At 54.7% G+C, this 22,358-nt stretch overlaps 1 protein-coding gene across 1 annotated transcript in view; it reads right to left on the reverse strand.

Moving 5' to 3' along the window:
* The window catches only part of DSCAML1 (DS cell adhesion molecule like 1), a 96,501-nt gene that overhangs the window by 41,733 nt on the left and 32,410 nt on the right, over window positions 1-22,358 (reverse strand).

Below are 22,358 nucleotides of genomic sequence, written 5' to 3' on the forward strand. Positions count from 1 at the left end.
CAAAGTTCACGCGCCTTCACTAATTACTCAACCTGCTCCTCTGTCAGGTGAATAATGAGGGGAAAAATAATCAGCAATTTGTTCAAAACCACATGGAGAAATTCCGAGTGCCTTGTGGCAGGGCTGTGCTCTGCATGCTGAAACCTGGGTGATGCTGTAAAAAAACCTGGGCCACTCACCAAAGGGACCCCAATGTCACCAAATGCCATCGTGTCCCACACAGCCAGGGGCGTTTCCAGGTGCTCCAGGGCTGTCACAGCTGCAGCTCGGAGGGGAAATTTCTTTAAAAAGCACCGAGGAGAGGAGCTCCTGCCTCCTCGGAGCGCTCAAAGCCCAGCCAGGCCTCGCTCTCTGCAGAGCTGCTAATTACCAGGGCTTTCCAGAAGGCAGGAATAATTAAAGCACCTTCCCTTTCCCTGGAGAACAAGAGCAGGAGCCTTAGTGGATGGCACAGGGAAGAGAAACCATTCCCCAAACTTCTCTGGTTTCCTCAGGAGCTGAGCCTGGCAGTGGGGCAGAGCAGCCAGGAGCCTCCTGTGGGGATGCTCCTGTCAGAACCCCAAAAGTGGGGATGGAGCCAGGGAAAAGCAGCCAGCACCACACAGCTGGGTGGGAAATCTCAGGCTTTGAGCTGAAGGAGCACTGAGGAGCCAGCACATCTGCTCCCAAGGAGCCACTTCAGCCAGGGGACTCCTGCCTCGGCACAGCAATTATTTTAAAATAAAATGATCCTCTGAAAAGGCATGACAGAGCATTAGCCCTGGAAGATCCCACTTGCTCACCCAAAAAATCCCCCTGTGCTGTGTCACCCTGCTGGTTTGGTGGGGAGGGGGTGGGTGTAAAGGCAGGGCCACCAAGAGGGAGCTCTGTGGCCACTGAGAGGCCTCCTTTGGCCAACCCTGGCTTTGGACACGGGCTCTGCAACCGCAGCAAAGTTGCAGTCAAGCATCAGCATCTCCACAGCAGCAAACGGGAGCGTAATCACAGAGAGGTGAGGGGAGGGAGGGAACAAAAAGCAGCAATAAATCACTTCCCTGCTGCTACCCGAGGAGATATAATTAAGTTTATGCTTAGAGTGGCATTGCTGACAGTAGTCCTGGAATGAGATAAACACATGGCATGAGGTTAAGCTGTGTGCTGAGTGGCAGGTGACACGTGTGCTCAGGAATGTCCTTGATTAGGGAGTCCCCAAACGGGAGAGCACCAGGAAATGCCTGAAAAGCTGCACACTGCAAGGCTCAGGGCAGCAGTGCTCACCCAGAACGGGCTCTGCAGCCTCTGCCTAGGGCCCACTGCCCATCAGCCTCACTCCCCTGCCAGGGGTGTCCCGCTTTCCTGGTGCCCACCATCACCCATGGGTGCCCAGCTCGCCAGCCTGAGTCCTGCTGGTGCTAAAGCACGGGCTTAAATGTAAGCACAGGCTTAACTTTAAGCACATGAAATGTCCACTTATCTGCAGAGGATTATTGGTGGGCTGGGCTGCACACACCAGGGGCTCAGGCCAGGGGACTCCTGCCTCGGCACAGCAATTATTTTAAAATAAAATGATCCTCTGAAAAGGCATGACAGAGCATTAGCCCTGGAAGATCCCACTTGCTCACCCAAAAAATCCCCCTGTGCTGTGTCACCCTGCTGGTTTGGTGGGGAGGGGGTGGGTGTAAAGGCAGGGCCACCAAGAGGGAGCTCTGTGGCCACTGAGAGGCCTCCTTTGGCCAACCCTGGCTTTGGACACGGGCTCTGCAACCGCAGCAAAGTTGCAGTCAAGCATCAGCATCTCCACAGCAGCAAACGGGAGCGTAATCACAGAGAGGTGAGGGGAGGGAGGGAACAAAAAGCAGCAATAAATCACTTCCCTGCTGCTACCCGAGGAGATATAATTAAGTTTATGCTTAGAGTGGCATTGCTGACAGTAGTCCTGGAATGAGATAAACACATGGCATGAGGTTAAGCTGTGTGCTGAGTGGCAGGTGACACGTGTGCTCAGGAATGTCCTTGATTAGGGAGTCCCCAAACGGGAGAGCACCAGGAAATGCCTGAAAAGCTGCACACTGCAAGGCTCAGGGCAGCAGTGCTCACCCAGAACGGGCTCTGCAGCCTCTGCCGAGGGCCCACTGCCCATCAGCCTCACCCCCCTGCCAGGGGTGTCCCCCCTTTCCTGGTGCCCACCATCACCTATGGGTGCCCATCTCGCCAGCCTGAGTCCTGCTGGTGCTTAAGCACAGGCTTAAATGTAAGCACAGGCTTAACTTTAAGCACATGAAATGTCCACTTATCTGCAGAGGATTATTGGTGGGCTGGGCTGCACACACCAGGGGCTCAGCAGGCGCAGGGCTGGGACGCTCAGTGTCCCCTCCTGGGACAAAGGGCAGAGACAAACCCTGCAAAGGGGGTGTGAAATGGGGGGTGCCCAGGGGACAGCCACAGAGGCTGGACACTGAGCTGGTCCAGAGCTCCTCACAAAGGCCAAGAACACTGTGGGCGCTGCAGACCCTCTACTCAAACACACCTGCACGTTTTCTAAGGCTTTCCTTGATTCTCTTAAGGGAAATTCCACAAACTGTATTAATTTCCACTTACAGAAAAGAGCTTGGTGTGGGTTTTCTGGTAGCACGCAGCAATTGAAGACAATCCCCAAACAGCAGCAAGTTTTCCTAATCCAGCCTTACAATCTATTTCAAACCTTCTTATTTTAAAGTACCAGTGGAGCCCTCATCCTGCCCATCCCAGAGGTTTGATGAACACATTTCTGCAGAGAGTGACGCTGCTCCTGGCTGCTGCCCCAGGTTTTATTACCTGGTGTCCCCTCCACTGAGAGAGAGCTCAGGCCTGGCTGCCCACAAAGCCTGGCTTTAGCAGCTCAGACTAAGGAGCAGAGGACACCCCAAATGGATTTTGCAACGATGCAGCTGAGCATCGTTGGGGTGACATCCAAGCCAGAGCCTCTTCCTGCCCTGCAGACACTGCCAGAGCCATCAGCGTGCCACCTCCAGCCCCTGATCCCACCCTGGCCAGGAGGAGCCTCCGAGAGCCAGCGCACGGCCCAGCTCAGCTGAGAGCCTCCAGCTGCCATCTGGACGGATCACAGGATTTTTTTCCATGCAAATATGAAAGAGGGGGTGGGGGAAGGCTGAGGAGAAACGAGGCTGCAAAATGAATTCAGCATCAATTATTCTAAAATATGCGTGTTAATATGGGAAGGGCTCCATGGCTGCATCCATCTCCACTTCTGCTCGTTCTGAGCAGCAAAATGTGACCCGGGAAGATGACAGCATCTCGCGTCTCACTTACACAAACACGAGCCGGGCAAGGGGGGATATTAAAACGGGAGACAATGCTGCATATTAAAATGCCACAGATGGAGCTTTCTGCAGCCTTTGCAGTCTGCCTCGGAGATTATTGCTGGGCCATATTGTATTAAAAAATGGGGGGTGGGTGTGTTATTTATTTAATTTTTAAACAAATTCCATCTCCTACTCATGCCGGATGGATAAAGTGAGCTCTTGAGCTCCAGCCAGCTTTGCCAGCAAGCCCACATGAAAAATGCATTTTCATTAATACAAACTGTTTGCAGTAGGTAAATTAATTCGGGAAATGGTTTTCATACATGGCAAATTATACGTTCAGTGAAAACACTGGATGACACTCCACAGTCCTAATAAAAGCCCCGTGTTTCCTGTAATGAAGCGGGATTGCCAGGTAAAGGCCGCGAGCTGGAACAATTAAACAAACAAACAAGTCAACAGGAAAGTGAAAGCTGCTGGGGTTGGGAGCCTTTCAGGCTGCTGCAGCCATCCCAGGATCCAGCCCCACAGGTGGGGTTTCCCAGAGAGGAGGAGGAGGAGGAGAGGAAGGAGCAGCCTGGGTCCCTTCCCATCACCACGTGAGGGTCCCGCCGGGGAAGCTGCAGTGGGTTCTGAGGGCACACAGGTGCTGAGCACAGCAGAGCTGGCCAAGCAGCCAGGGAAGGCCCTGCCAACACTCCACCATCTCCCAGACAAGCTCAGAGATCAAGCTCTCCCCTCTTGAGTTTCTCTTTGCTCTCAAGCCTTTAACGTCTCCTTTAGCAGTCCCGTCCTGCTGACGGCGAGGGAAGCGATCTATAATTGATGGGTGACGCTGTGCCACGGCCCAGCCCCAGCCAGGAGACATCTGTTCTGCACGTAGCCTCCTCAGGTGCTGTCACGCCGCATTTACCGCGGCGTTTCACAGCCCGGCTGCTGTGCTAACGTGGGGCCAGCCCTGGGCCTCACACCCTCAGCTCGGGGTGTCAGGGCCTGCAGAGATTGCACTCGAGGTGTTCTCCATCCTGGTTTCGGGGGTATTTCCACAGCTTTCCTTCAGGAGCACCAAAGCTGTGACGGCAGCACCGCGCCCACCCTCACCGTGCCCTTCCTGCACCCTCTCGGGCAAGTTCCTACTCTGCCAACTGCCTTTGCCTCCAAATTCTTACTCTCCAAACCCTGGGCCAGGCAGAAGGCAGGCACAACACCTTGGAAGTGGAGGAGCTCGGAGTGATTTGAAGAGCAGAACAAACCTCCATCCCTGCATTTGTCACGGGGAACCGAACGCCACGGAAGGAGGGGGCAGCATTTCATAACAGCCTGCCACGTTAGAAAACAAAGAGTGATAAAGAATCTTTTAGTCACCTCTTAATTACATATTCCGGGTGCATTAAGAAAGGAGAAATGTATCTCAGGTCACTGCCTGTCACTGCGACAAAGGCCCATGATGAGTTCTGTATTCAAAATATTTGCACTAATTATCAGCAGAGCTCCCCTTTGAAAGCGCTCGGAGGGGAGGCTGGTGTTTCACCCGAGGGAATCAGCTCGCAGCCTGCGCTGCCTTCGCTGCACTACACATAAATATACTCGTGCACGGGTATATTTTTACCAACGTGCCCGGCTATGTATCCATGGAGAAAATCCTATAAATGCCTAATGCTCGTCTTGTGGGGCTGGGGAGCAGGAGCAGCACGAGAGGGGCTCTGCTCCTCTCTCTCCTGCAGATGCTGGCTGAGCCACCACGGGCTCTGCTGGGTTTCCAAAGGTGGGAGCAGAGACTCTCACCCCCGGGCGACGGCTCCAGCCACGGCTTGGTCAAATGGAAAACAGCCCTCTGCCAATGCAAATGCCCAGGGAAGGAGAGAAACGCACTGAATGTAAATGGGACTGACCTTTAATTAGTGCATAAGGAGGCACAAGATGGGCAAAAGCCAGAACTTCCCTAGGCACCTTCCCTTTCTCCAGCACAGCAGGAATCAACGCGTCCCCACAGCAGTGACTCTGATTTTCCAGGCAGGAGCTCCCACAGAACATCCTCCCTGTCTCTGCCTGCTGCAGTGTCCCAGGAGGGCCAAGAGGAGGGAGAGGGATGGGCAAACAGAGGTCCCAGGCTCCCACCAGGGGTATCTGCAGGAACCTGGGGTCGGTCTCTTCTCCCAGGCAGCCTCTGACAGGACAGGAGGACACAGCCTCAAGCTGCACTGGGGAGGTCCAGGGCGGACATCAAGAAGAATTAAAGGGGTGTTAAACACTGGGAGAGACTGCCCAGGGAGGTTTGGAGTCTCCATCCTCAGAGGTGTCCAAGGAATGGTGGGACATGGCACTCAGTGCTCTGGTGACAAGTTGGGGTTTGGTCACAGGTTGGACTCGATCTTGGAGGTCTTTTCCAAACAAAATGATTCAGTGATTCTGTGCTCCTGCTGTAAGTGAGGCAAGAGAAGGGCCACAGGCACCAGCAGGTGCTGCTTGCCCCCACGTGGCCCCTGTCAGCCAACAGGACACAGCACAGCTCCTGCCTGTGGCTGTCGTCCCCACTTGACACAAACTGACCCACACCAAACGCCGAGTAGAGCAACCCTCGACAGCCCTGGAGCTGCCTGGGGCCAGCAGCATCCTCACCCCACCCCTGGCTGACATCTCGGTGTCATTCTCACAGAATTCCACATTATTTCCCTGTTTGTTGCCACCCAATAACCCAGGGAGCCCTCCCTGAACCCGGGCTCTGACCCGGCCGTGTGCTGTGGGGCAGCTCCTTCTCCTCAGCCAGCATTTAATCTGAGTGGACAGCAGCAAAACCATGTAGATATAAATGGGGCAAGGAGAAAATAGCACGCTTCAGGTTCCTCGGGGAAGCACATGGGACCAGGAGACTTATTAATAAATTCTTCTTTGTTCTGTATTGTCTGTGATAAATAGCCACACTCAGCATCAATAACCACAAACATCCTTGGCAGAGAGAGACATGCAGGAGCCCATCATGCTGCTGAGGGCAGAGAATGGATTCAATTTCGGGGCTGAAGGCAAATTTCACAGCCCTAAACAAAATTATCAGAGGGGGCTGCTGTGGCCACACATGCAATAAATGTAAGGTTACGGCTACTGGAGCAGCAGAACGTCACCCAAGAGTTGTAATGCCTCAAGTGAGAGGATAAGAAAGAATAGCCCCGTTCAGGAGGGTGCCTTTGGAAAAATAACATTTATGTTTCTGAATCAGAAGTGTTTTTATTAAGGGAACACAACACTTCTGGAATGTTATTGCCCTAGAGATTACTCAAACTCCCACCCCTTTGCTGGCATCCAAAAGTAAATTTCCACGAGATTTTAAACACTGCTGAGACCTCAATAATTTGGGAGTAGGAGGGAAAAGAGAGCAGCAGCAAGAGACATTCCTAATGGTGAAGACATGAAAAACGCAGCTTTATTTTTTGATGATTGCATTAGATTTTTTTTTTTTTTTTATCACAGAGATGAAAAATGAGCAGCTACCACCTCCTAATTCACTGCCTGGGGACTGGATTCCTCTCTGCTGCCATTTGAGGAGAGGCACTGGAAGCAGCACTGAACAGGAAATGAGTTATACTGGGGAAGAGCCTGTTCCATTGTGGAAAAGTGGGGGGGAAATAGGGGGAAAATAGTAACCTGGTGTAAAGGGCACACACTGAGGGCAGCAGAAAGCCCAGCACTGTGCTTAGAACGTAGAATCATAGAGTTGTTAAGGTTGGAAATCCATCTAAAACCATCTGGAATTACCCAGCACTGCCAAGCCCAGCCCAAAACACGTCCCCAGGTGCCACATCTTTTAAACACTCCCAGAGATTGTGACCCCAACACTGCCCTGGGCAGCTGTGCCAGTGCCTGACAACCTTTCTGGTGGGGAAATTTCCCCTAATAAACCTGTTCTGGCACAACTTGAGGCCCGTTTCCTCTTGTCCCTGACCCCTCATGGCTGCACCCTTCTGTTGGGGGTTATGGAGAGTGTGGAGGTTCCTCTTGGGGCGGTCAGCACCGTGGACTGGTCAGCAGTGTGGACTGGTCAGCGCCATGGACTGGTCAGGACCATGGACTGGTCAGGACTATGGACTGGTCAGGACTATGGACTGGTCAGCATCTCGGACTGGTCAGCACCAGGACTGGTCAGCAGTGTGGACTGCTCAGCACCATGGACTGGTCAGGACCATGGACTGGTCAGCATCTCGGACTGGTCATCATCTCGGACTGGTCAGCACCAGGACTGGTCAGCACCAGGCAGTGCCCTCCTTGCGGAGAGGTCAGCGCCGCAGAGCGATCAGCACCGCGGACAGCGCCCGCCCCAGCCGCAGGGACCCCCGTCCTCTCGGCAGCCCTTAAAAGCCGGGTTTTTGCCTTATTTACGGAATTATTTTGGGGTTGTTCATTCCCAGGAGGGCGAGCAGCGGGTGCTCCGTGCCCCAGCTCTCGGCACGCCGCGGGCTCCGAGCGTGCTGGAGAGGCACAGGCAGCATCGGGCTCCTCATCCCCTCCCTCCTCCCCCAGAAACCTTTCAGCTGCCAGCGTGTGTGCCCACCCCCAGATCTGGTGACTTCCCCGGGAAGCTCCGAGGAGTAGGCAGTGCCATCCGAGGTGGCCCGGGGAAGCGTACAACCGCCCGGAACACGCACGTGGATGGCAGGGGACGCCACCGATAATCCCCATTTTCCCCAGACAGCTTCTCCCCTGAGGTGTCAGCAGGATAGACACAAAAGGACGAGGAGAAACGCTTTTAAACCAGAACAGGGTCACCTGACAGTAGATGTAAGGACGAGATTTTTGCGATGAGGTGGTGAAACACTGGCACGGGTTGCCCAGGGAGAGGTGGCAGATGCCCCATCCCTGGAAATGTTTAAGGTCAGATTGGACAGGGCTCCGAGCAGCCTGGCCTAGCTGAAGATGTCCCTGCTCACTGCAGTGGGCTGGCCTGAATGGCCTTTAAATGTCTCTTCCAGATGAAACAATTCCACGAGTCCAAAAGCCCACCAATGGCCACAAGCCCCCGGCCAGCTCTGCAGGCACAGAGGACCTTCCCTCCTGTCACTGCAGAGTTTGTGCAGGCACCTGGGATTGCCTGCCCACTGTGACCACATCAGCCCTTTTCCAACAACATTAAAGGCTCAGCACTGCTGCTAATGCTCCCTTTGGGCAACACAAGCAAGTTTCAGGCTGTTGTCACAAAAGCGAACGTGTCTTGCTGAATTTGAACCCGACTGAAAGGCACAAGTGCTCAAGGAAGCAATTTGCACAGCAGCCTTGCATCAGGGCATCCCCCTTTTCTTTCTTGTTAATCCTCTGCTCTGTAACCACCTTCTTTTTTCCCCCTCATGCTTTCACTTGGAGCACCACGAGTTTGAAAGGATAAAGTACATTAAGAGTTTTAATGCTGAGGAAGATATCAGCCTGACATTTTAATAACACTAAAGCTCTGGAATTTGCAGCATTATCACTGTAGTGCACATCTCAACACCAGTCCCTCCACTGTGGTTCACACAAGCTCTACACCACATTAAATACCACCAGTAAAGAAATCAGCCCCTTCCATGGTGCCTGGGACAAGGATTTTCCAGCAGCACATGCAGAGACATCCCAGGGATCACCACCTTCCCTCCCATCAGGCTGTAGACAACTGCTTCTCGCCCTCTGCCTCCCGAAGAGCTGAGCTGTAACAACTAAAGCAATGATGCAGAGATACAAACACTGCTACTAGCAGGGCTTTTTGTCTCAGCACAAAAAACCAAGCCCTCTCAAGCACCAGTTTCCCAGTTTTCTGCATCTTGCAGAATCACCCCCCATCCTTTGCTCCTCCACGCCACAGTTCAGTTCAGCATCACCCGGTTTCCTTGGTCCTTTGCCTGTGTCAAAGCTGAAATTCATCCTAAATTCATCCAGTGCGTGCAAACCACGAGGATAGGATGAAGTTTGGATGACGCAGCGAGGGACAGATGAATGGGAGGGACTCTCTTAAAAACAAAGAGGGCCATTTCTGTCCACAGAAACAGGGTGGAAAGAGACGGACACCAACGAGCTCTGCTGAGAGGGACGGCTGCTTCAGCACCCACCAGAGCTGCACAATGGGCCTGGATGGCTGCAGGAAATTCTGGGAGCTCAGGAAAAGCAGCAGCTGCCCCATCCCTGTGTGTCCTGAGTCCCTGAGTCAGCAGCACCCACAGCTTCACCTTCCCCCTGCTCTCACACCTTCTGTCCAGCAAGAGGAGCGGCTAAAACTGCGTAAATCCAGAGCAGCAGAGACAAACAGAGAAGGGAAACACTCGGGTTCAGAACTGAAACATCCCCCACCTGCATCTCCTGGTGTCTCTGCTCCAGGAACCAGCAAAGCTCTGGCCATGAAACACCCGCTCAAGCCCTGGTTCTGCTTCCTCAGAGGAAACCAGATTCTGTCCCTTTCTGCCCTGCTTTTATGTCTGAGTACAAAAACCTTAAACGGGCTACCAGCATCAATCACATCCAGTGTAAAAATGTAGATGTCTTAAAAAGTTACAGCCCACAAGTCTGTAAAAAATATACAACTAAAATGCAGCCAAAGCCCAGGCGTTTTGGGAAGTTCAGACCTAGTGATGGGAGGGCAGAAACTGCTTCCTCTGCTGGCTTTTTGAAACACACACACACACACACTGTTCTGCAAAGCCTAATGGCAACAGGCACCAGGGGACTTTTCTGGCTTCCAAAACCCCTCTCCTGTGCATGCAGCCCACACACTGGGACTGGGCTTAATGAGCAGGAATTTGAAAGCCGACTTCGACAGAGGCTAAAAACGAGCTTAAGTTTCATGTGCAAAGTCAAATGCAAAAGTAAGTAAGTGACAGGAAGCCCGAAGAGTAAATGAGACTGTTACATCTTGTGTCTAATGAGTGACACCAGGTAACGCTGGCAAATTGCTCACCTAGAGACAGCATCAGTGAATTTCTGATGGATGAACAAGCCTTTTTTTTCCCCTCATCAGCGCACATCACAGTGAATGATGGAGCATGTTTTCCTGATGGTGCTGGGGATTGTCACAATCATTTGCTAAATCCGGTTCTGCCGGTAACACTGTGGCAGGAGAGCAAAGTGGCACTAAGTCAAACCCTCAGCTGGCATGAGCTGGAAAAGCTCCCCAAGGGTCAGCCAAAAAGTTCTGCCGGTAACACTGTGGCTGAGAGCAAAGTGGCACTAAGTCAAATCCTCAGCTGGCATGAGCTGGAAAAGCTCCCCAAGGGTCAGCCAAAAGCAGCTGAGGGGATCCCACCCTTGGCTTCCCACAGACAGCATCCCGAGGATAATCAAGGTGCACGAGGCAGGGCGAAGCACAAATGGGCAGTGTGAGAACACTGAAGAGGCTCAGAGAGAGAGAGAGACGGTTCTGCAAGGGAGAACAAGGAGATTGTGTCCAATCTGCAGCCAGAATGAGCTGAAAACCACAACGTTTTGTGGGTTCTTCAACCAAAAGGGGCCCTGAAAGCTCTGCCACGGCCGGCATTGGCACGGCCCTGGCCGGTGTGGCAGGGCCAGGCAGGCAGCGCTGCCCGTCACGCGGGGCAGCCTCGCGGCTGAGCTGCGATGCGTAAAAGGATTTACAGATGTAAAGCCACATCTCGATAACGCTTGGAACAAATCCCTGACATTCTTCACACAGCTCTGCACTAACAGGTTAGGCTCTAGCAGAGTGGAAACGGCAGCTCCCCGCTATTTCCACGTCTCCGTCCCCGTTAACTGTTTGAAGCCTTCTCCCCTCGGAAGCAAGGTGGAGCTGGCTCGGCGGAGGCAGGACTCTCCGTGCCGACAATTATTCTCCATTCAGGACTAGCCATTTGCATGCAGTTCATTTGTGATGCAGAAAAGCTTGAACCTGTCATTATTGCTTGGCATCAGTACAGTGCTGTGAAAAGACACCGCTCGGAACATGCGCACAGCGCTGCACCCTATTTTCTTTAATCTAGGCTAAAATGACAATGAGGAAAAGCAGGAGGGAGGGAGGGAGGAAGATGGGAATGGGGAAAGCATCGTTTCCACAAACAGGAGCAATTCTCTGGCAAGCCAGGCGTGGGTTCTGCAAGCAGAGCTCCAAAGGTTTGTCCAGGGATGATCCTGGCCGGGCTGGAAGCGAGGGGCTCCCCTGTGCCAGGGCACACAGGTGACATTGGTGTGGTCCCCTCTGCACAGCTGCAATCTCCTCAGCAGGACTATCCCCCTGGAAGGCTCCAGGAGCCACCATTTTGCTGTACAACACCCTCTGGCCAAGCAGGAGGTGCCCAGGGGTCCTCCCTGACACGTGCCCAGCACAGCCTTCCCCCTGCTGTCCCCAAGCACAGAGAGATGGGGATGGCAGTCAGGGCAGGGGAGCAGATGGAAAGCAAAAACCCCTTGAAAGCTCTGCTCCCCATGGCCATTTCCTGTCTCTTCCCAACACGCAGGGATCACAAATGCTTCCTCTCCAAGGCCACGCTGCTGCAGCCTGCGGGGAGGGGGGCAGTGCCCTCCTTTGCCGAGGGAAGGGCTGCCAGGGAACAGGGATGGAACGGCTGGCACCCTGGAGAGGCCTGGGGGACAGTGGGGGACAGTGCCAGGCAGCTCCAGCCCCCAGCCCCTCCATCAGCAAACACTCCAGACCCCCCCACGTATGCTGATATTTGTGGCCATCTGTGTTCCGGACGGTGCCAGCGCCCAGCCTCTCAACACCTCCCTCCTCTCCCCGATCCAGCACCCGACACCAGGCACAAAAGCACAAAAAAATCCCAGCCTTGGCAGACGTGGACCAGCCCGAATGGTCAAAGATCAGCTCAAGCCCTGCCTGTAGCCAAGGCTTTAACAGCTCTGTCAGAACGTCTGTCAGGAACTGTTCTCGCTCCGCAGCGTCTCCCTGTCATGTCAACATCCAATTGCTTTTGGCTAACAACTCGACCTCCGTGACTGCTTGTGGCGAGACACTCCAGATCCCCACCACAAGAGCTGCGGAAAAGCATTTCCCGGTGCCAGCGCTGGCCTGGAACCGGCCCTGCCCGTGCCGAGCCCCGTGCTGCCTGGCCGGAGGAGAGCTGGCCGCCCCCAGCCCAGCCCACTCCGGGAGGAGGCAGCTCCGCCATGCGCAGGTGATTTAGGAGCCCAGATCCCATTACGATTCATTGCCAGCAGGGAATCCAACTCCCTTGTTACCTTTCAAATGAGCAGAGCTACACATGAATATTAAACACCACCGCGTTCTAGTCCCAGCGAAAAAAAAAAAAAAAAAAAAAGCCGGTCTTTGAGAATCCCTCATTAAGATGCACTGGACGCCTTGCTCAGGGAGCCCGAGAGCCAATTAAGCAGGACTGTAACAACCCTAAAACGAAGCCGTGCCTCGTTGGGTTCTAAGCACTGGCGGAGCTGGTGCGGGTGCTCTCCCCACGGTGCCCTGGGTGCTCCCAGGCCCGCCCCAGTCCATCCCAGAACACGACAGCACTACCCGAGCTACCGGCCAGGAGCTGCCTCCCGCTCCCTGCCAGGGATGAGGCTCTCCCCAAACCCCCTTCCTACCAGCCCCTTGCCTCCTTGCTCTCTTTCCAGCACCTTCAGCAAAGTTTATTTGCTGACTTTCAAACCCCTTTATTTCCACGCTGGATCCAGGTAACGCGATCAGACAAGCCTGACGTGTTCTCCTGACTTTGGAGGGACTCTTTCCTCCTTCTGCTCCTCATCCTCATCCTCCCTGCCCCTGCTCAGCCCCTTCTGCCAGTGCCAGCAGCCCTCGCTCAAAATCAATTTCTATATTTCAGATACAAAGGTTGTTTCACTTGAAAAATGGAGCTGCCCTTCACAGAGGTAATAGAGAGATCAATACCAGTTACATCGAGTTTCCTCCTGAAAACGAGGAACTGCTGGCATTTTTCTCCTCCTGATCCAGCCAGGTGGGCTGAGCCTGCATCCCAGACCCAGGTGGGTGCTCTGCCAGAGAGCCCCGGCCCCCACAGACCTTGGGAGTGGCTCCTCAAGGTCCCCTCTCCCTGCCAGCGACAGGAGGGGGTGGCGGGAAATGGAAGAGAAAATTGTGGATATAATTTATAATGCCTCATTAATTTGACAAATGCCGCTTCATGCGTGCTCTCCGTCAGCCCGTCACTGTCCCAGAAGCCACTAGATCAGCAGCTACTTCAGATGGAAAAATCTACCTGCAGACCCTGCTGCTTAGAGGATGGATTAATTGCTGCTGGTGCTCGCGGGGCAGTCCTGGGTGGTGGCTGCTGCTCCTGCCCCAGGGCTGCGACCCCTGCACGGGGGACAGAGACCCCACACGGGATGAGAACGGAGATGGGGAAGGCAAGGATCACAAACAGCTCTCAGAGAAAGCATTTGACCAGCTGTAATAGCTCCTTACCAAGGCTTTTGTATAGAAGCAATCCCATAGGAAATGCTGCTTCGCCAAAATGAAGCTTTTGTGGAAACTTCTCATTTCAGTCACGCACTGAATTCAATTTTGTCTCCATCTGAGAGAAAGTTTCCTTTCTTCAAATCTCCCCTGCCCACAGACTGTTTGTTTCTCTACTGGAAAAGCAGTGAGATGGAAAGGGAAAAAGACACTGGGATCAGGTGGATCGTGCCTAATGCACACCTGCAGCTTCCCCCTTCCCCCTGAGGATTCCACCAGCTCCCACCGGAGCAATATTTTGGGCAGAGCCGATGGGAGACGCAGGGGGCACCCAGGAATGGAGCTGGTCAATCCTCCCAAAGCCAGGCAGCTCCAGCTGAAATCCTGCTGAGCCAGACCGAGCTGGTACCCACACCAGTGGGCGCCCAGGATTCTAATCCCAGCAGGAAAACAGGAAGAGGAGGCTGGAGAAGATGTATGTGCACAAGGCACCGTTAGCACAACTCCACTCACTCTGTGTTAAATAACTCTTCCAGGGCATGAGTTAAATGGCAGCACAGAGCAATCAGGGGACAATAAATCCCTGGTTATAAATTCTGGCACTAGACTGAGATGAAAATCATCATCCCTGGCTGGCCACAACTGGTCCTGGCTCGGGGAGCAGGCCAGGAGGGAGGAATGTCTGCTCCACTGAGAGCCTCCCAGCCCCACTCACCCTCCCCAGGGGCTGCTGCCCCACTCAAAGACCCCCAGACATCCCCAGGTGCTCCCTGGGGTGGTTTCAGCGCAGTTTGCTCAGCCCCATGGCAGAGACTGAATTCCCAAGCCCAGAGCTCCTGGGGTGTCCTCTGGCCATGGCCTTGTCCTCACATCCCTGCACAAGCACCAGCCAAGGAGACAGCACATTCCCAAAGGGCTTGCAGCAGAGGGAGGGATACGAGGTGTCACCGATTTACCTTGCTGCATCTCAGCTCTGCCTGCTGCAGCAGTTATTTCCTGCAAATATATTGCGCTGTGGGATGCCTGCGATATTTTATAAAGTTAATAACTTTTTTTTAATTGGATGAGTTTATAGAATCGTGCGAGCAATTAACAATAATTACGTTTAAGACACTTAAATTCCAGGATGCACCACAAACACTGGAATATTAAGCTATAAAAACCCTCAATTGTACATTCAAATTACATTAAGGGTCTGTTGGAAGGAATACACTCTCAAGTTTCAAGAGCCCCACTCTGTTCTGTTTATACAATGAGCTTACATCAGATGTTGCAGCAGCAGCCCTGTCCCCATCCTCATCCAAAGCTCGGGCAGCGCACGGATCCCACAGAGCAGCCCTGGTTTCTGGGGGTGGTGAGCTCCCAGGTTTCTGAGGGAAAGCTCCCCTTGCCTTTCAGCACAGCCACGGACGCTGCCCTGGGAAGGGAGCTGGGCCAGTGCTTATTTCATTTTAATCACCAGGTGCCAAACTAAATTATTGATGTCGGTTCTCAGTGACAGGTAAGGCATTTTATCACCGCGCCTTTAATAATGCAGGAGCCATGATCCTCAGCGCTCAAATGTCAGGCAATTCTCAGGTTGCCCCCGCCACGCTGCCGATGTTTCCCCATCCTGCCCTTCCTCTGAGGGCTCAGCACCAGCACCCATCTGCTCCCTGGGCACGCTGCCCTCCCTGTGGGACCTGACCAGGAGCCTGGCTGGCGGCAGAGACAGCAGGAAGGCGGCCAGGTGAGAGAAGGGATGAGCAGAGCCTGGCACCTCTGAAAACCAACCCCAAACGCTCCGTTGAGAAGGGAAACCCCCACTGAGGAGGGCACGCGTCCTCCCTGTGCCCCACGCTGCAAACAGAGCCATTTCACACACCCTGGCCACCAAAAGGGACGGGTTCGGAGCCACCAAGGCTTCAGGCTGAGGAACAATAGCTGGCTAATGTCTCCATTTTGAGCCGTGCACACGCAGCTGGCGCCTGCCTCCGGGAGGGAAAGGCCTCTCCAGAGCCAGCACGGGGAGGGATTCTGTGGGAGCAGCAGGCTCTCAGGAAGGGAACAACAAAGATCTGGACATGGGCAGCACTGCGGAGGGAGGTGGGCACCATTGGCAGCTCGGGAGCCCGGGGTGGCAGAGCCCACCTGGCACAGGCTCTGATCCAGCTCAGGGTGAGGCCCCACAGAGCCAGGCCCAGGTGACACAAAGCAAGGGGCATGACAGAACCAGCGCCAGGGATGAAGGGACACTGCCAGCAGGTCCCGTGCCAGGTGCAGGTGGGTCCTGTGGGGGTCAGGGGCTGGAGGAGCAGAGGTGGCCAGCACCCTGCCCTGCCTCCAGAGCCCTGCTGCACCCAGCACGGGTTTGATCCAGCCTTTGTGCTCCAACAGCACAGCCTGACATTTACAGGGGGAAATTTTATTCCTGCTGTAAATAACCTCTAATAGTGCAGGTCATTACACTAATTACAGAAGATAATTAATTTTCCGATTCTTGTTAGGCCGCTGCATATTCCAAGAAGAGTGCTGTTCATTATTTTGCCGTGCAATTATGACCTCCCTCTCCTTCCCCTGCCAGCCCCGCCTTCAGGATTTCAACACTTTGTCAAGTTGTTTATCATGCAGCCACGGAGCTGTTGTGAAGCTGAGGAGGCGCAGGGGCTCCTCTCTGCCTCCCACCCCACCACAGGGACCACGAGAGCTCTGGGGGTGCTGCAGAACCTCCTCTCTGCCTCAAATAGGTCCTCAGCAACATTCCTTGGAGAATCCCAACCCTTCCTGCAGCTCCAGCCACGTGCTGGATGCAGGAGAGGCCACACAGCTTCCAGAGCCATTGGGACATTCCAGCAGCCAAGGAGGGCACAGCCTCATGGACAGCAGGAAAGCTCTGTTCACTTGCTTGGAAAAGTCCCCTCCAAGCGCCCGAGCTGCTGGTGATGATTAATCTGCAGCAGATTGATGATGGTTCTCCCAGGGCAGCGCTCATTACCGAACTCAGCCTGGGAGCAGAACATCTGCAGGACCTCACTGCACCACAGGGCTCGGTGTAGGGGCAGCCACCACCTCCCACACACACAGAGCACAGTAAAAACAACCTGGCACCAGCAGCTCTCGCAGCTTCATCATCCTCACCCTGCTCAGGACCCTAAAACGTGGCAGTAAAACAATGCAAGGTGCTGGAGCTGCGGGATCTGCTTCCCAGGAGCCAAGGAGTGGCAAGGGAAAAGCAGCTTCTCCTTGGCCAGACACCTGTGGAGAGACAGCTCTGGCTGGAGGAGTGTGCCAGATCCAGGCTGCCTGGCCCTCCAGCCACGCTGTAAATCTGGGTATCAGACGGGTTTTAGTGATAATCAATTGTAATAACTAACATGGATCCCTTGACCAGATAAGTGGAATATTATCAGTCCAGCTGCAATTAGCAGGGGCAGATGGATGGGGGCTCAGGCAGCAGTCTGGGTGTTTTCCAGCTGCTCAGTGCCCACGATGCTTTTCCGTTTGCTGCCCCCCATGAATTCACCATCAAAACCCCGTGGCTGTAGCAACCTGACACCCAGGGCCTCGCCAGGGGAGCCGGCAGAGAGCGAGGCTGCCTTCACCTGGCTCAGGTGACACGGGGAACTCGCTGTCACAGGACACTCAGCGGGTCTGAGGGGCCTCAGCAGGGCAGCTGATAACACACACACCTGCTGTTAGAGCAGAGAGAATGAATTTTTAAAAGGCACATAAACCCCTGATGCTTCAAGGCATCAGCTGAGCGCTAAGGAGGATTAGCGGGAAATATCTCCCGTGGAAAGCTTATTCCACATGATTTCCACTGAAGGGATCCTTTCATCTCCCCCTGGAGCATCTCTTCCCCTGGCCTGATGCGCCTTGGCACTTGCTGAGCTCCTGGAAGACACGGGCGGGCGGATGGCTGCCCTCAAAGGTTGACAGCTGTCTCCGTTCCAATGCCACCTCCTGACTGACACCGATGTGACAGGCAGCGTGACACGGCCCAGACAGGGCAGCTATCCATCCCCAGTGGGACAGAGCTGTTCCTGATGGGATAGCTGTCCCTGGGACACGCAGAGGCTGTGCCTGGTGGGACAGGGCTGTTCCTGATGGGATAGCTGTCCCTGGGACACGCAGAGGCTGTGCCTGGTGGGACAGAGCCATTCCTGATGGGATAGATGTCCCTGGGACATGCAGACACTGTGCCTGGTGGGACAGAGCCATTCCTGATAGGACAGCTCTCCCTGGGACACAGAGAGGCTGTGCCTGGTGGGACAGGGCTGTTCCTGATGGGATAGCTGTCCCTGGGACACACAGCCACCCTGCCTGGTGGGACAAAGCCATTCCTGATGGGACAGCTCTCCCTGGGACACACAGAGGCTGTGCCTGGTGGGACAGAGCCATTCCTGATGGGACAGCTCTCCCTGGGACATGCAGACACTGTGCCTGGCTCTGGGCAGGTGAGGTGGGAGCGTGTTTTGCTCCCTGCAGAGCAGCACAGTGAGGATTTGCAGCTCAGCACACAGCCACTGGTGCAGCCCAGTGCTGGGGGCTCCGTGGAGCTCCACACTTTCCCACCATCTGCTCGGAAAGGGAACAAAACCCTGCCCTGGGCATTCCCTGAAAGCTTTTCCTGCCCAGCACCTCTCGGAGCACTCACCCTCTGCCACTGTGCCTACAAGGAATCATCAGCTGCCCCTCAGAGCCAGAGGAAGGGAAAGGGTTAAAAGGAATGCCACCTCCCCTCTCCTTTGCCTTGGAAGGAGAGGCACTGAGTGCATTAAAATCTGGGTTAAAAATGGCTCTGCTCTACCTATCTTATCTTCTTTGTACTAAAAGCCCTCGAAGAGCGGCAGGTTTTCACGCGGAATTTTCCCGTCTAATCCCCTTTTGTTAGCTCTGATACTGGCATTGCAATACAAACCTCGTCCGGGCGATTTAGGAGGGATTACACGCCCTCAATCCTACAGCATGTGGGAGAAAAATGTTTCCTCAAATCAAATTTTACACAAACCAGTATTTGAAAATAATCAAAGCGCAAATCCCCGCCGTGGGGATTTCTGCAGGGAGGTGAGTGGGGGGCGGGAGGCGGCAGGAGCTGGTGCCACCAGCACCAGGACACTGTGCCAGGGCACCCACAGGTGCAGACTGGCAGGAACTCAGAGCACACCAAAAAACAACCCACGCTGTGACCCTGGAGAGGAGATGTGCAGAGACACGAGCAAAATGAGGGCTTGGGAGCTGCCCCTCACCCCCTTCCCGTGCCAGGTGGGTGGCAAGAGGGCACAGAAATCCAGTGCCACTGCAGCCAGGCGACAGCTCTGCCTTCTGCGTGGCCAAATGTGCCCTCCAGGGCTCTGCAGTCGTGTGTTTGGCTTGGCTTTCCCGATGAAATATTGCTGGTGCTGCTCCTGTAATATATATGTCACAGATGCAACCTCATTTTATTGATCTCTCCTAGCTGCCGGGATATCCATAGTGGAATTAATACGTCTGTATCACCACAAAAAGAAAAAAAAAAAAAAAAAAAAAAAAAAAGGTAAAGCCCATCTGACAGTTTCAATTAAGGAAGCGTGAAAAGCGATTTGCGTAAGAGGCTGGGGCTTGGCGGGGGAGAGCGGGGCAGCCCGCGGGCAGCGCGGCTGTACACTCACATCTGGGTAAGTGAAGTGATTTCCTACAGGAGCTGATGGAGGCCAGAGCCGAGTCGGGGCCGTGGCCGTCTCCGCCTGACGAGCCCCCCAGCCCGCCCCGTGCCCGCTGTGCCACCGCTGTGCCCGGGGCACGACACGGGGGGCAGGGAGGTGCTACAGCCCCCCGAGCTCCCGGGACATCCCCCGAGAAAGCTGCATCCAAACTAAGCATCAGAAAACAGGGAAACGCACTTTCCTGCAGAGCTCCCTGCGGTCCTCCTCCCAAACTCCGTCCCTGTACCGCGCCAGAGCCCTCGGACACCCTGAGCATCCCTCGCTGTGCACTGGGAAAAGCCGGAGAGGAACACTGGGAAAAGCCCGGCTGGGACACTGGGAAAAGCCCGGCAGGGGCACTGGGAAAAGCCCGGCAGGGGCACTGGGAAAAGCCCGGCAGGGGCACTGGGAAAAGCCCGGCAGGGGCACTGGGAAAAGCCCGGCAGGGGCACTGGGAAAAGCCCGGCAGGGGCACTGGGAAAAGCCAGGCACGGCACTGGGAAAAGCCGGGCACGGGCACTGGGAAAAGCCCGGCAGGGACACTGGGAAAAGCCAGGCACGCTGCCAGGGGATGCCCAGGTGACACAGCTCTCCCTCCCCGGGCATTTCAGGAAGGGCAGCAGGGAGCGGGAGGCTCCGGGGTCGTGGCACTTGTCAAGCAAAATGATCTCCCCACATCCGTGGGCTCCCGAGCGGGCGGAGAGCTGGGAAGTGTTCCTGGTTCTGGAGAAGGTCCCCTCGGTGCTTCCCCTCCTCTCCGCAGCACTTCGGAGCACAATCGGGGGGGAAGGAGGGAGGGAGCGCTGCCATCTCCGTGCCCTCTGCATCCAGGTGCCACCAGCTCTCCCAGGTCCTTTTAGGCTTCTCAGCTCCACTCTGAAGCAGAGTGGAAACCCCAGATGAGCAGGGGATTCGGGGCATTCCTGCCATGCACAGCCCCCCACAAACCCTGAATGCAGACACACTGCATCAGCTCATTTCTCTCCCCTTCCCCCTGATTTGGGGCAAAGCTCTTAACTCCGCCATAAAATTAAAAGTCGTGTGTCCAGATAAATCAATTAAAACCTTGTTTGCAACACCTACAGCTCAAGTCCCCCTGATCCAGGGTCTGGCCAGCTGTCGGAACATTTGGCTTCTTCTCAGCAGGACACACAACAACACACGAGTGCTTAAAAGCACTCATCTACCAGAGGAGTAAAGCCCCTTCCTAATCCACTCTCCTGCTGAACGTGGGGCTGCCGGGTGGTCTGCAAAGCTGCTGGTCCCCAGGAGAGGGGAGGAGAGCCTGCTGGCCCCGGGAAGAGGAGGAGGAGCAGCGGGAGCTGCTGGGAGCCCTCCCGTCCAGCTGGGTTTCCTTTGAGACCCGCGGTTCCCCAGCTGCCCTGAGCATCCTTTGCCCCCAGCCAGCTCCAGCCCAGCAGCACTTTGCCCTGTGTGGATGCTGCTCAGAGCAGCACAAAGTGCTGGATGGGCCAGCCCAGACACCACGGGCAGAGAACCAGCCCTGCTCAGCCCCTGGAAGCCAGGCTGGCACCACAGGCTGCCAGTGTGACCCCCTGTGGCACCCAGGAGTGTCCATCACTGCTGGCAGACCAGGAGAAAGCGAGATGCAGGTGAATTAGAGATCAAACCTCAGGTGCAGCTTGCTGGCTGTCCTGAGGCACAGCAGATGAAGACCCCCTCCCCAGTTTCCCTGGACTCCTGCAAAGCAGCTGCTGCTCACACCAGCGCTGAGCTCAGGGCACTCGGGTGCCTTTGGCTGCCCCATCCCAAACAGGGCACACACATCAGCCCTGCAGGGCATGCTCTGCCTCATTACTGCTCCTGAGCTGTGTTAAAGCAGAACAAAAGGACCCAGAATCACACGGTGCCAGCCCGGAGGTGCCAAAGCCAGCCCTGCACCTGGGCACAGTGAGAGTGGGGACCTCAGCATGCCAGGGTTTGGGAATCTGGAAGCTTGGACTTCTACACAAGCCATGGGCTCACAAGCTCCAGACCTGCTGCCTCCACTCCTTCCTTAAATCCATGATTAAAACACAGCTTTACAGCTTTTACACTTGCAGAGAGTAAAGCTGATATTCCCTGAATCCCTGGCCATTCCCTGTGGCCAGGCACACCTCCCCTGGGAGCCCAGCTGCTCCAGGCTGCACAGGGTGCTCCCCAGCCCCACCAGGGCTCTCACACCTCTGCACGGTACACCCACAAGAATTCCTTTCATTTCCACTACTTCATCTCCTCCTCTTCCCTCAAGTCCCCCCCCGGTGAAGCTTCCTGTGTTGGACTCCAGGATAAAAAAGAAAAAAAAAAATGGGGAGAGAAAAAGGTAAAACACAAGCACGGAAAATCCCACAACAAAACAAAGCAAAAAACCCTCACAACAAACTGCGTCCCTCCTGGCAAAACCCAGAGCGCCGCTTACACAACATCTTTACTCGCTCCATTATTTATAGGGCAACTGAAACATTTATTCCTACACAGAACTACCCGGCGTGCTGGGGAAGGTAACAGTGGAAATCCTCCTGGAAGAGGTAACTCCACAGCCAATCAATAAGCAGGGCAGCAAATTGCTATTAATTATGCTTGCTGGGAACCCCGGCCCGCCCCAGCCCTGCCTCTTTCTTCAATCAAGGAGAAGAAACGTTGGCTGCATAAAATAAACTCCATCCTGAGCACTGGCAAGAAATTAGTTTCAAAGTCAAAGCCATCGGGTTCCAGAAGTTCACATCCCAAACCAGCCACTCCCAGACTCTCCACACCTGTAGGGCCGTGGCGTGGAGCTGGTTCACAGGGACAGGAGATCCCTCACAACCAAGATTTTTCCCATTGAGCCCAACCGTCTCCAAAGACATTGAGCCTGATCCACCCCATCTCAAAGGCCAGGAAAAGCTGCCAGTGGCTCTTGGCAAAGCCTGGTGGCACTGCCATGCTCTTGTCAGTGCAGCTGTGCCCCCTGCCCCACAAACATCTTTTTGTGGCCACGGATTTCAGGGCAGGATGAAGTAATTACTGATGGGTTATGGGCAGGATGGAGCTGGACTGTCTCAGAGTAAGGCTAATCAATAGCAG

The sequence above is a fragment of the Onychostruthus taczanowskii genome, unplaced genomic scaffold, assembly GCF_017590055.1.
Source record: "Onychostruthus taczanowskii isolate IOZ18803 unplaced genomic scaffold, ASM1759005v1 scaffold43, whole genome shotgun sequence".
In the NCBI taxonomy this organism is placed as follows: domain Eukaryota; kingdom Metazoa; phylum Chordata; class Aves; order Passeriformes; family Passeridae; genus Onychostruthus; species Onychostruthus taczanowskii.